Source organism: Pantherophis guttatus, chromosome 2 (genome assembly GCF_059756535.1).
Source record: "Pantherophis guttatus breed Tessera chromosome 2, ASM5975653v1, whole genome shotgun sequence".
NCBI classification, from domain to species: domain Eukaryota; kingdom Metazoa; phylum Chordata; class Lepidosauria; order Squamata; family Colubridae; genus Pantherophis; species Pantherophis guttatus.
Window position 1 is genome coordinate 251,058,748 of NC_142064.1, and position 14,791 is coordinate 251,073,538.

At 45.2% G+C, this 14,791-nt stretch overlaps 1 protein-coding gene across 2 annotated transcripts in view; it reads left to right on the plus strand.

Moving 5' to 3' along the window:
- The window catches only part of GABBR1 (gamma-aminobutyric acid type B receptor subunit 1), a 200,383-nt gene that overhangs the window by 114,945 nt on the left and 70,647 nt on the right, over positions 1 to 14,791 (plus strand). The window lies entirely within an intron of this gene.

The following is a 14,791-nucleotide window of genomic DNA, read 5'->3' on the forward strand; positions in this document are numbered from 1 at the left end:
GAGGGGAGGGAATGGAGATTTTGCAGTATCCTTCCCCTGCCACACCCACCAAGCCACGCCCACAGACCGGTAGGGAAAAAAATTGGATTTCACCCCTGGTTGAATCTCTGCTTGATCAGTTTCCATCCACTGGTTCTTGTCTGGCCTTCAGGTCAGACAAGGCTTTGGAAAATAGGTTGACCGCCCTCCCTTCTGTGGCAACCCTTCAAATATGGGAACACTGCTGTCATATCTCCTTCGTCCTTCTCTTCACTAGATTAGTCATGCCCAGTTCCTGCAACCATTCATCGTATGTTTCTAGAATGGTGCCTTAATCACTAGACCACAATGGCTTTCTATTTGTCTCTGATAATATATTAAAGATATTTAAGTGACTATAATATTTATTCTATATCAGAGTTTTTCAAACTCAGCAACTTGAAGATATGTGGATTTCCAGAATGCCCCAGCCAGCATGCTGGAATTGAAGTCCACACATCTTCAAGTGGATGAGTTTGAGAAACGTTGCTCTAAATGAATGATTCATGGTGTATAAAAATGTAGTGTCCAGAGTTGTAGCTGCAAGGTGATGCCTTCAATTCCAAATGCAGAATCCATCGCCCAGACTAGACTCCCATCATCCTTACCAGGTGTTACTCTGGTAGCGACACTATAAAGGTGGTCCTTGAGTTATGACCACAATTGATGTTGCCAAGTGAAAGATTTGTTAAGTGAGTTTGCCCCATTGGATGACTTTTCTTGCTGCAGTTGTTAAGTGGATCATTGCATTTGTTAAGTTAGTAATATGGTTGTTAAGGGAATCTGGATTCCCCATTGACTTTTGCTTGTCAGAAGGTCGCAAAAGGTGATCCGGCATGACCCGGGATATTGCAACTGTCATAAATGTGAGTCAGTTATCAAGCATTTGAATTTTGATCATGTGACCATGGGGATGCTGCAATGGTCATAAGTGTGAAAAGCGGTCATTTTTTTCAGTGCCGTCGTAACTTTGAACAGTCACTAAATGAACTGTTACAACCATTCATTTAGTGATCATTCATAGTCACAATGGCACTGAAAAAAGTGACTTATGACCGTTTTTCACACTTACGATCCTTGCAGCATCCCCATGGTCACGTGATCAAAATTTGGGCGCTTGACACCTGGCATGTATTAATGAAAATTGCACTGTCCCAGGCAGGGGTGAAATCCAGCAGGTTCTGAAAGGTTCTGGAGAACCGGTAGTAGAAATTTTGAGTAGTTTAGAGAACTGGAAAATACCTGTGAGTGGGGTGGGAATGGAGGTTTAGCAATATCCTTCCCCCAGGAGTGAGGAGGGAATGGGACAGGGGTGGGTTCTACTTACCTTTACTACTGGTTCGCAGCGGGGCCGCAGCGGGGCCGCACATGCGCAGAAGCGTTTTGATGATGTTGCTGTTGGTGGGTGGAGCTTCCCACCAGTTTTACTACCAGTTCTATAGAACTGGTGTGAACCAGTGGCAACCCATCACTGGAATGGGGATTTTGCAGTATCCTTCTCCTGCCACACCCACCAAGCCATGCCCACCAAGCCACACCCACAGAACCGGTAGTAAAAAAATTTGGATTTCACCACTGGTCCCAGGGTCATGTGATCACTATTTGTAACCTTCCTCCGCCAACAACTGGAGCGACTTGCTTAACAACTGTGGCAAAAAACTCACTTGAAATGGGGCAAAACTCACTTAACAACTGCCTTGCTTAGCAACAGACATTTTTGTGGTCGTAAGTCGAGGACTACTTGCGTGAAGTCACAGTGAGAATCAATGCAAGCGTCCTGTCTTCCTTGAAACCAGCACGGATTCCGGGAAGGGTTATCCCAGTCCATCCTTCTCGGTTCTCTGCAGCCAAGCACTTCACTCCGTCTGCCGTTCCTTCCCAGCCAGAGTCATCTTCCGAATACTGATCGATGAGGTGACCCACATAAAAACTGAGTATGTCTGATGAGCTTTCTCGGAGTATAGAAAAGATGAGAGCAGCAGAGACAATTATCTACATATGCCGCTTCAGTTGCACAAATCTGTCATTTCTTCTTCTCCATCAGCGCTCCGGGGCCATTCAGCCGTTGAATAATAAGTAGGTATTCTAAAGATGAAGCTATTTCCTTTCCTCGGTTGTTACCTGTTGAATATCTACCCATCTGTACTTATAAGCGAGCCAGGCTCACAAGGGATAAGGGGGGAAAAAAATCAGCTTGGCCTACTTTTGTGCCTTTAATCAAAGTGTGATCCGGGTCCAGTACACTTATTTTTATTTTATTATTTTATTTTTAATTGGCTAAATTTACAGGGCTGCCTATTTCACCTGAAGTGACACCGGGCGCTGTTCAGTAAAGCCAGTAATTAAAACATTTTGTGAACCCATAAAAAGAATAAAAATGGATAAAACAAGACCATGAGAGGGATAATATTTACATACAGTAGAAACAGCATGAAAGGTAAAAGTAAAGGTTCCCCTTGCACATATGTGCTAGTCGTTCCCGACTCTAGGGGGCGCTGTCCAAAGATGTCTCCGTGGTCATGTGGCCGGCATGACTAAACGCCAAAGGCACACGGAACGCTGTTACCTTCCCACCAAAGGTGTTCCCTATTTTTTCTACTTGCATTTTTTACGTGCTTTCGAACTGCTAGGTTGGGAGAAGCTGGGAGAAGTAATGGGAGCTCACCCCGTTACGCGGCACTAGGGATTCAAACCGCTGAACTGCTGACCTTTCAGTCGACAAGCTCAGCGTCTTAGCCGCTGAGCCACCGCATCCCAATTACAAACAGCATGCCGGCTCCCTATTACCAGGGGGATACCCAGGCTTCCTGAAAAAGCACATTTTGACCATCAGAGTTGAGGCTAATTTCATCTCGAGTGGGATGATGTTCCAGAGGGTGGGCGCCATGGCAGAAGAGGTCCCTGTCACATGGAACTCTTAGCAGATGGGACCTGCAGCGCGCCTTTCCTGAAAGACCTGATGGGATGGGTAGCTGTAATAGGGATGAAGATAAACCTGGTGCTATGCCATATAAAAAATTTCACCTTGAATTGGACCTGGAAGCAAACTGGCAACCAATACAGGTATAATAGGTGCCCATCCTAGGGCAGTCATAATAACTGCCCGTGTTGCTGCATTTTGCACCAGCTGAAGCTTTTCTGGATACTCCTCAAGAACAGCCCCATGTAAAGCAAGCTGCAGTAGTCAAGTCAGGAGGTGACCAGGGGAGGAGTGACTATAAGCAGAGTCTCCTGATCCAAGAATGGGCACAACTGGTGCACATTACAAAATTGCCCAAAGATCCTCTTGGCCATGATTGCCATCTGCTCCTCGAGCAGAAGGTGTGAGTCCAAAAGAACTGTGCATTAGGCCCATTTGGGATAGTACCATCCCCTCCAGAACCAAAGATGGTAAAGGATTGGTCACTTCCAACATAGTTGGAAGAGATCTTGGAGTCAAGTAGGGTCAAGTAGGAGACCCTATACCCGTGATGGCAAACCTATGGCATGCGTGCCAGAGGTGGCACGCAGTGCCCACTCTGTGGGCACATGAGCCGTCGCCCCATTCAGCTCCACCACGCACGCGCACATGCTTCCCACCAGCCAGCTGGTCTTTGGGTCTCTGCCACGTATGCATGGGGGGAGGGGCGTGTGCATGGGGCACATGCGCATGCGTGGGGGACGTGGGGCGTGCGGGGGCCCGCAGGCACATGCGCGGGGAGTTGGGTGCATGCCGGGAGCGTACACGCATGCACAAGGGGTGGGGGCGGGCCGCAGGTGCATGCACAGGGTGGGAGCAATGCACACATTGAATTTTGGTAGTTTGGGCGCACGCGAGCACATCCACACGCATGTGCGCACGCTTTGGTCACTCAGTCCAGAAAAGGTTAGCCATCCCTGCCTTATACTATTTCAGACAAATGGCCATCCAATCTCTTCTTAAAAAGCTCCAGTGTTGGAGCACCCCACAACTTCGTTTCACTGATCAATTGTTCTAACTATAAGGAAATTTCTCCTTAGTTCTAGATTGATTCTCTCCATTGCTTCTTGTCCTGCCTTCAGAGGCTTTGGAGAATAGGTCGACTCCTTCTTCTCTGTGACCATCTTAGTGATCTTTTTAGTGACCAGACCAAGGGTGGGTTCTAAAATTTTTTACTACCGGTTCTGGGGGTGTGGATTATTTTGTGGGCGTGGCTTGATGGTCATGTGACAATTATTTAGGATTTAGCAGAGGTACTGGTCTACCAGGCTTTTAACTGCTTGCAGAGCTGTACCGATCTACCCATTTATTTTTGCAGGCACTGATCTACTCATATATTTTTGCAGGCACTGGTCTACCCATTTGTTTTCTTTTAACAAATGGGTACGGCGGCCCTTTGAAGCCCCGCCGCAATAGTTTAAACAGTTTTTTTCCCTCTAGCCATCATCTGGGACTCAGGAGGCAACAATAGATTGGGGGTAGGGCCAAATAAAAGGTAAGAATAACGTGGGGGGGTGGGTGGGGGACAGAACCGGTTTGGTGACGTCATATCATCACTGCTACCAGCTCAGTAGAACCGGGCGGAACCGGGCGGAACCCATCACTGGACCAGACCTCCCAAAAGGTACAGTTCTGAAGTTCTGACGGCTGCCTCTTCCCCTGCCGAGCATTTTGGGTGCTCGGTAACCAGCTTGCAACCAGCATCACACTCATATATAGCTTTAGAACGTTTTTGCCAAAACCAGCATTTGCTTTTGTCTTTTGTCGCAGTGAACAATCCCATAGTGAACAATGGGATTCAGTTAATGACCGTCATGTTCATGAGCACCACAAAAAAATATTGTAAAATCTGATCAGTCACGTGATTGCCCACTTTACAATCCTCATGACTTACAACCATAATGGGCAGGCTTCATTATGGTTGTAAGTCGAGGACTACCTGCACTGTGTGTTGAAGCTTAGACTGAAAATAGGCAGGAGCTAAATTGATATAAATCCACTGGCCCTACTCCCCAGACGATAATTCTCTCTTGACCCAAAGTATCTATTTGTTTATCCTTTCACTGTAATAAAATATTGGATTTGGGAGATTTTGGGTCAGTTCCCCTCTCTCAGCTCAACTTTACCTCACAGGGTTGTTGTCGTTCTGAGGCAAATAAGAGGTAGGAGTATCAAGTATGTTCACAATTATGTATAACCCATTGTATTGTGTATTAAAATGGAACAACAACAAAATAACAACAACAACAACAACAATAACTATACAAATTTGCCTCTGTATCCACATCTTGCCAAGTTGTTTGGTTCAAAAAGTCAAATGGCATCAGCTCTTTTCAAAACTCAGTGAAAGCGACAGTGGCAGAAATCTCTGCTTCCTTTTTTAATGCCTTTGTGAGGGTAAATGTCTTCAATTAATGCAAAAAATAACAACCGCAGTTGGTGGTTGGCTGCTGCTTTGTCTGGAAGTGAAACCAACTTGAATGCCGGTTAATTACATGGCAATTTTCTTTGTGGAGGAAGCTGCTGAGTGGTTTGCCTTTATTACGGCTAACATAATTATGAGACGCTGGGGACAAACAACAGGGGACAACTATCTCGATCATGCCCTATTTTTCAGCTTCCCAGGGGCATTTGGCTGCACACTGCTGGGGGATGACGTGCGAAAACTTGGATGGGCCTTTGATTTGATTCAGCACAGCAATTTGTGTATTCTGGATTGAAAATGCATTGAAAACGATCCTAGGCCTGTCTAGCATTCTTTCTGTGTGTTCCAAGTCAAGTAAGATTAAATTTTAAGTGAGCTCTTGGAAAAGTCCCAGCTTTGATTTCCAAGTTGTCAGGAAAAAAATGGCTTTTCTTTCATCCTTGCAGTGCAGAGTCACTTGTTGAGACGGATAGCTATAGAAATCAAATAAATAAAAACAAATAATCTTGCAGTATAAATCGTCAGAAGCAGTGGCTATACTGGGCCTTGCAGTTTCCTCTTGTTTTGGGTAAAGAGTCCCAAGGCAGCGTTCCCAAACCTGCTGTTTGAAACTGCAATTGTTAGAATGCTTAGCTAATACTCTAATAATTTTTTATTCCCCGTGCAGCTGAAAGATAATAGCTTGGAGAAAGCTGCTCAAAGGCAATATCTCCAGTCTGGGGACATCGAGATGTGTAGACTTCAACTCCCAGAGTTCTCAGCAGTGGCCATCCTGATTGGGGGATTCTGGGATTTGAAACATAGGAAGAACAGTTGCAAGAATTGGGTATAGTGGTGGGCTGCTGCTGGTTCAGACCGGTTCGTGCAAACCGGTAGTTCCTACCAGGGCTGGCCCCGCCCACCCATCCTGGCGCTATCATGTCCTATATAATCGCCAGTTTTCCAATGCCACGCACACATTCCCATATTTTCAGTTTTGGGCGAACCAGTTGTTACAAGGGCAGCAGCCCACCCCCGATTGGGTATGTCTAGTTTAATGAAAAGAAGGACTAGGGGTGACATCAGAGGTGGGTTTCAGCAGGTTCTGACCAGTTCTGGAGAACCGGTAGCGGAAAATTTGAGTAGTTCGGAGAACCGGTAGTAAAAATTCTGACTGGCCCCGCCCCCATCTATTCTCTTCCTCCTGAATCCCAGCTGATTGGGAGGAAATGGGGATTTTGCAGTAAACTTCCCCTGGATTGGGGAGGGAATGGAGATATTACAGTATCCTTCCCCTGTCACGCCCACCAAGCCACGCTCACCAAGCCATGCCACACCCACCAAGCCACGCCCACAGAACCGGTAGTAAAAAAATTTGAAACCTACCACTGGGTGACATGATAACAGTGTTTCAGTATCTAGGGGGCTACCATAGAGAAGAGGGAGTCAACTTATTTTCCAAAACACCTGAAGGCAGAACAAGAAGCAATGGATGGAAATTAATCAAGGAGAGAAGCAACGTAGAACTAAGGAGAAATTTCCTGACAATTAGAAGAATCAGTAGAATGGCTTCCCTCCAGAAGTTGTGGGTGCTCCATCACTGGAGGTTTTTAAGAAGAGATTAGATTAGAGATTACCATTTGTCTGAAATGGTATAGGGCAGTGATGACTAATCTTTTTGCCATTGCGTGCCAGGAGCGGGGTGGGGTGGGAGTTTCCCCCTGGAATTTGGGAAACGGGCTGTTTTGGGTCTCCGGAGGGCCTCCAGGGGGGTGGGGTAGGCCATTTTCACCCTCCCCAGACTCCTAGAAAGGCTCTGGAGGCTGGGGAGAGAGAAAAACGGGCCTTCCCACCCCCCACCCCCCCGAGGTCCTCAGGAGGCAGGAAACAGCCTGTTTCCCTACTTCTGGTGGGCCCAGAAGGCCTGAAAATCAGCTGGTGGAGCTGAGCTTGTGTGCCCACCTGTGGCACGCGTGCCATAGGTTCACCATCACGGGTATAGGGTCTCCTGCTTGAGCAGGAGGTTGGACTAGAAGACCTCCAAGGTCCCTGCCAACTGTTGTTCTGTTATTCTTATCTGCCCAAGTTGGGGAGAGCTGCCCTAGATCGATTTTATTCTAAGTATCTTCTATGGCTCTCCTCAAAAATCACATGACATCTGTCAGATCAGTTCCCACTGAAGGCTGCATGCTGAGAGACCACTGGGCTTCTATCTGCAGTTGCTTGGTTACTGCATGAACAGACTGCTGGACTAGATGGGGTCAGAGGTCCAATCCAGCTAGGTGCTATTTATATGCTTATGTTTCTTAAGAACTGCAACTAGGAGAGACCTCCAGCAAAATGGCAAAGTTGAGGCTTCGTCCTGACTTAGCACAGCAAGGACAAATACATTCTGACCCTCATTTAGTCAGACTGCCATTACAGGCACAGCTTCAGGAGCTGCCTGAGAACTTGGCAGCCTTATTAAGAAAGCAGTCCTCCGTCAATCCAGCTCCATTGTGTGCAGAAGAATAAACTTCAATGGAGGTATCGATGGTAATCAGGAGGGTATTGTCTTCCCCAGAATTATGCTGTATGATTCATATAATGTTCCCGCGAAAAAAAGGCGACTCCCGATAGATGTTTCTGCAATTACATATTTTGCAATAATTGCTTGATTTCCGTGCGTGGTTCAGGTTTTCGCCTGCATGATCATTAGCGCACCTGCTTTCTTTTCTTTGAAATCCGGATTTGCACAGTCAGAGCTCAAACAGGGGAAGGGACAGGGAAGAAGTTGTCTCTTCCTTAGCAACCATCAGAATGAAGATTCTTGTTATATTTTAAAGCAGCCCTTGGTGCTCCTCCTGGTATGTTGGACTAAAACTGAGGCTGAAACCTTATTTTCTTATCAGCCAGAGATGGGATTCACTTACCTTCCCTACCAGTTCGCAAATGTGCGCGCGCATCACCTCTGTGCATGCACATGGCCTTCTGCGCCTGCGCAGTAGTCGCGCATTACATCCGGGCGGGTGGGCGGAGCCTCCCACAGTCACCGCTACTGGTTCGCGCGATCCAGAGAGAACCGGCTGAATCCCACCACTGTTATGAGCTAAGAATAATGGGGTTCATAGTCTAACTTAGGAGGAGGGGACACCAAATTGTAGGAGGCTTTATGCTAAGAACAGAACAGAACAGAACAGAGTTGGAAGGGACCTTGTAGGTCATCTAGTCCACCCCCCTGCTCAAGCAGGAGATCCTATACCATTTCTGACAGATTGCAGTCCAGTCTCTTCTTAAAAGCTTCCAGTGATGAAGCTCCCACAACTTCTGAAGGCAAAACTGTTCCATTGGTTCATTGTTCTCACTGTCAGAAAATTTCTCCTTATTTGTAGGTTGGATCTCTCCTTGATCAGTTTCCATCCATTGTTTGTTTGTTTGTTTGTTTGTTTATTATTTGTTTATTTGTTTATTTGTTTATTTATTATTTATTTATTTATTGGTTCGATTTATATGCCGCCCTTCTCCGGAGACTCAGGGCAGCTTACAATGCGTTAAGCAATAGCCTTCATACTTTTGTATATACCTGCTTAGTAGGGCTTTCGCCCCCCCCAGGCGGTGTTCTTTTTTAATACAAAGTCAGCTTATTGCCCCCACAATCCGGGTCCTCATTTTACCTACCTCGGAAGGATGGAAGGCTGAGTCAACCTTGAGCCTGGTGAGATTTGAACTTGCAGTAATTGCAGGCAGCTGGTGCTACTTAACAGCACTTTGGTCTGCTGCGCCACCAAGGCTCTTTCTAAGAACCCCCTCCGCTGTGCTGACAGCCCCTCAAATATTGGAACACTGTCTCCCCTGGTTCTTCTCTTCCCTAGACAAGCCATGCCCAGTTCCTGTAACTTTTCTTCATATGTTTTAGCCTCCAGTCCCCTAATCATCTTTGTTGCTCTTCTCTGCACTTTTTCTAGAGTCTCAACACCTTTTTTATAGTTTGGTGTCCACAGCTCAAGGTTGAACTGTGGAGTCATTGGTGTTCTCTGAGCTTGGTTATTTGCTTGCAGATATTTCATTATTTCAGCTAGGTAACATCATCACCTTCAAAGCTCTCCATGGTTTGGGATCAGCTTAGTTGAGGGATCGTCTTTTCCAAAGCAGACCTACCCAACCCTAGAGAGTGGGAGTCAGGGAATGCTAAGGGACCCCTCTCCTAAGGAGGTCCATCTGATGGGACCAAGAAGAAGGGCCTTCTCTCTGTTGGTCCTCTCCAGGGGTGAAATCCACTTATCTTCGCTACCAGTTTGCAAATGTGAGAGCGCGTGCCTCCTCCACGCATGCGCAGAGGGTCAAAAACGGGACATGATGATGTCCGGGCAGTTGGGTGGAGCCTCCCACTGCAGGTGCTACCGATTCGCCTGAGCTGGATAGAACCGGCTGCATTTCACCACTGGGTCTCTCCCTGTGGAACATCATCCCTGCAGAGAAATGATTGGCCCACAAACTTTCACAAGCCTGAAAACATGGTTCTGCCAATGGGCCTGAATGATATTGAACCCATCAAGTGCCTCGTTTGATTGTTGTCCTCAAAGGGGTGGGGGTTATAGCTTTTGGTATTTTTTTTTATTAGGGTTTTATCCTTGTAAGCCATGCAGAATCACTGAGAGTGAATTGGCAGTCATATACTGAGCCGAGGTGGCGCAGTGGTTAGAGTGCAGTACTGCAGCTACTTCAGCAGATCAGCGGATCAAATCTCACCGGCTCAAGGTTGACTCAGCCTTCCATCCTTCTGAGGTGGGTAAAATGAGGACCCAGATTGTTGGGGGCAATATGCTATTTAGTATACTGTCTTCGGTGTAAGCCACCCAGAGTCCTCAGAGAGTGGGCAGCATAGAAATATTAATAATAATATTAATATTAATAATAATAATAATAATAATAATAATAATAATAATAATATACATTTTCTTAAATAAATCAATCACGATTGCATATCTGCAAGCTCAGAGAGCACCAAGGACCCCACAGATTTTATGGCACCTGTAGTCAATGCAATGATTTTGTTGCAGCCAGTTCCCTAGGCTCTGTGGATAGGTACACAATAGGAAAAGGGTAGGCAGTTTCACTGGGTTTACCCGGGATTGTGAGACTATATAACAGGCATATTAAAAAGAAGAAGCTTGTCTGTTCAAAACATAGTCACAGAGCTTTCTGTGGCTTAAAACACCCATTTAATAAAAGGCATAGATAGGCTAGTGGCACAGGCTTTGTCTTGTGTCATCCTAGTTTCCTATTTGTGATTTTTAATTAGTATTTTTTTAAAAATCAGGTGGGGCAAGGAGCTAATATGGGGTGAATTGCTACCTTACCATACTGTATTGCTGTATTGCTACCATAAGAAGGATGATATGACATTCATTCTTCTGCAGTATAGATAAGATGTTTTGGAGAATTGCCAAACTAAGCTGGAGGGAGGGGTCAAGTAAGGGCCTAGCTTAGAATTAGTGCACAGTTGCAAACAGCATAAGCACTATCTCCCTCCCAAATCCATGAAACCTTATCTGGGCGTTCCCAGGGGAAGGTAAGCGGTCTGATGAGATTCTTGTAGCATAGACGATAAACAATAAAGTTACAGTTTAAGATTATTCACGAGTGGTTCTGGTTGCTTGTGCCTTACAGGATATACAGTATGTATACAGATGGATGCGTTATCTTTCCTTCCACATATTCTGCCCAGTAGTTTCCAAACCTTGGAACGTGGTTTCCATTCTGAGATCAGAGGCATGGTTTGTTAATTTTAGATTCTGGGCATAATAGTTCTAAAGAAGGAAGTGTTTTGGTCATGATTTATTTATTTATTTTTCAAATTTATTAGCCATTCATCTCACAAAATAAGTGACTCTGGGTGGCATACAACTACCCTGTTTCCCCCAAAATAAGACATCCCCTGATAATAAGCCCAATCGGGCTTTTGAGTGCATGGCAATAAGACCAAGAGCTTATTTTAGGGTTCAAAAAAATATAAAACAGGATCTTATTTTCGGGGAAACATGGTAGTGTTAAAAAAAACAACACAAATAATTATTATTTTTGTTCATCATACTGTTAGCCAAAGGTTTAGGCTGGATTTGATATTTTATCCACCTATGAGTCCTTCCCAAGAACCTGGGATAAACAGATGGTATTAAAGGTATCATCCCAGGATATAAACTGTTCCGAGTAAAGGTGCCTTTTGCAATTGACTGATGGTCATTTTGTCAATGCCGATAGGGGGCAAGTGGTGCTACAGATATTTTGGGATTTTACCCAAAATACATTGATATTTACATTGATATTATCTTTGCTTTCTTTTGCCACAAATATTTTACTTCTATTTGCAGGTCTTTATATTTTGTGAATTTCTCTGGTTCTTTTTCTTCTCTTCAGAGAAGCCTCCAAATACTGCAACATCCATTATCTGCTTTCTCATGCCATTGTTTGCAGTCCGTCTGTGTGATGTTCTTGCTGCAGATAACTAGATGGTCCATTGTTTCTTCACAATATTTTTTTTTATTATATTTGTTAATTTTTCAAATTTATATAACTGTCCATCTTCCATAATGGGTATGGCTTCATTTATTTTAAAATGCGCTGAGTATATCCATCTGGTGGGAACTTGATTGTCTGCCCCAAGATTCTTCCCTGATGGTTTTGCTGATTAAGTTTCAGGCATTTTCAGAATACACAAACACACTGTCAGGCCTGGAAGCCATCTTTTTCCTTGGATCTTCAGGCCTGCCACATTTACTACTGTGGGAAACTGGGAGAGGGGATTGTATGGAGCCAGGGTGATATATATAGTCATAATAACATTCCTTTCTCAGAAAGTCAAGGTCATCTTGCCCTGCGCCTGGACAGCCGGGACTGGGAGGCATCTCCAGTTGGGACGGTGCTTGGATTGGACCATGTGATAAACATGTGGGTGTTGGGCAGGGACTTGAACTTTCCTTTGGGTGGGGAAAACCTGGAAGCTTTCAGATTTGGGTTTTCCCAGATGTGCCAATATGACATCTCTAATAAAATGGAACTTTGAGGAATTGCTAGCCTCGGAGTCTTCTATCATTGGGCGTGTTACTTGGAACCCCAACATTAACCTGAATCTGCTTTAAAATCCAACCAGCTCCCCAAATACCGAATACCGGGGCGCTGTCCAGGGTTCTGAGCCCCCAAACGTCGACCCAAAACCGGGCGGCGTGAAGACTCAGGGGAAATGGGTGGGGGGAAATTACACACACACACACACACAGAGTTTAGGTGATTTCATGAGGAAAGAGAAGAAAAAGGGTGAAAGAAAAGCTGAAAGGTACAATTACCTAACAGTCAGCCAAAATTAGATAGTAGTTAGTTGTAACCCAGATAGTCCTGCACTTAATTAGTAAATATATGGGTGATAAGAAATTGCAGTCTTTGTTTAATCTGTAAGAAATGGTGTTAAACTGTTGGATGAATTCCAGCTCCATTGTTCGCTGATTCATTCCTTTTTTTTTTTCTGAGGATGGTGACCCCCGAGGTCAGAAACAGCCTGGGGAGTTGAAATGATATTTCTCTTTTGGGATTGTTGTTATTTTTAATATCAGATTTATGCTTACTTATTCTCCTGCAAGGCGATCAGGATCCAGTATAGTGCGCAATATGTTGCCCAGTGCTGATGGGAGGGGGACAGGTGCCTCCTAGAAGAGTGAAAATGTGTGTGTTTTCCTAAAGTGGTGCGTGATGTTATTAGCCCTGTCCTGTTGTTTAAATGGCTGGGAAGAGTCATTGCAGATTTTAGGCCCTGCTGCGGCATGCATAGTGCATTATTGTATTAATTAAAATAATAATTCAAATCTATTAGCAATTCCTTTTGAAAATAATTAAAATTCAATTTATTTATTGAGGCTGGTTATTAATTGTGGTAGGCTCAGCAGTTATCTGCAACAAATCCGGGCCGAGCACCTAGGAGATGCGTGAAAGGAAGCAGCCTTTCTTTGATGATTAATTATACTGTTGAGCGGCTTTAGCTGAGAACAGTAGGTGATGAGTGGCATTTTGATTGGGGTGGGTTTTTTTCCCCCTCTTCTGTGCCTCTCTTGTAGCAGATTATTCCCAAGAATTGGTTGGTCTGGTATTTAAATTCGTTGGGTGGGTCTTACAGTTGCAGCTACCGTATGCGTGGCATGGATTCAAACAGATGCTACTAACTTTATGTTTGGGCAATTCTCTTTCAGCTTTTTCCATCCTCTCTTATCAATAATTCTCTCTCTCTCTCTCTCTCTCTCTCTTCTCTCTTTCTCTCTCTCTCCTCTTCTCTCTTCTCTCTCTCTCCTCCCTCTCTTCTCTCTCCTCTCTCTCTCCCTCTCTTCTCTCTTTTCTCTCTCTTTTCTCTCTTTCCTCTCTTCTCTCTCTCCTTTCTCTCTCCTCTCTCTCTTTTCTCTCTCCTCTCTCTCTTCTCTCTTCTCTCTCTCTCCTCTCTCTCCCCCTCCCTCTCTCCTCTCTCTTCTCCCTCTTTCTCTTCTCTCTTTCCTTTCTCTCTCCTTTCTTTCTCTTCTCTCTCTCTCCTTTCTCTCTCTCTCATCTCTCTCTCTCTTCTCTCTCTCCTTTCTCTCTCCCCTCTCTCTCTTCTCTCTCTCTCCTTTCTCTCTCTCTCTCTTCTCTCTCTCTCCCCCCTCTCTCTCCTCTCTCTTCTCCCTCTTCTCTCTTTCCTTTCTCTCTCCTTTCTTTCTCTTCTCTCTCTCTCCCTTCTCTCTCTCTTCTCTCTCTCTCTTCTCTCTCTCCTTTCTCTCTCCTTTCTCTCTCTTCTCTCTTCTCTCTTCTCTCTCCTCTCTCTCCCCCTCCCTCTCTCCTCTCTCTTCTCCCTCTTCTCTCTTTCCTTTCTCTCTCCTTTCTTTCTCTTCTCTCTCTCTCCTTTCTCTCTCTCTTCTCTCTCTCCTTTCTCTCTCTTCTCTCTCTCTCCTTTCTCTCTCTCTCTTCTCTCTCTCTCTTCTCTCTCTCCTTTCTCTCTCCTTTCTCTCTCTTCTCTCTCTCTCCTTTCTCTCTCTCTCTTCTCTCTCTCCTTTCTCTCTCCTCTCTCTCTCTTCTCTCTCTCCTTTCTCTCTCTCTCTCTTCTCTCTCTCTCTCCCCCTCTCTCTCCTCTCTCTTCTCCCTCTTCTCTCTCTCCTTTCTCTCTCCTCTCTCTCTCTTCTCTCTCTCTCCTTTCTCTCTCTCTCTCTCTCCTCTCTCTCCCCCTCCCTCTCTCCTCTCTCTTCTCCCTCTTCTCTCTTTCCTTTCTCTCTCCTTTCTTTCTCTTCTCTCTCTCTCCTTTCTCTCTCTCTCATCTCTCTCTCTCTTCTCTCTCTCCTTTCTCTCTCCTCTCTCTCTCTCCTCTCTCTCTCCTTTCTCTCTCTCTCTCTTCTCTCTCTCTCTCCCCCCCTCTCTCTCCTCTC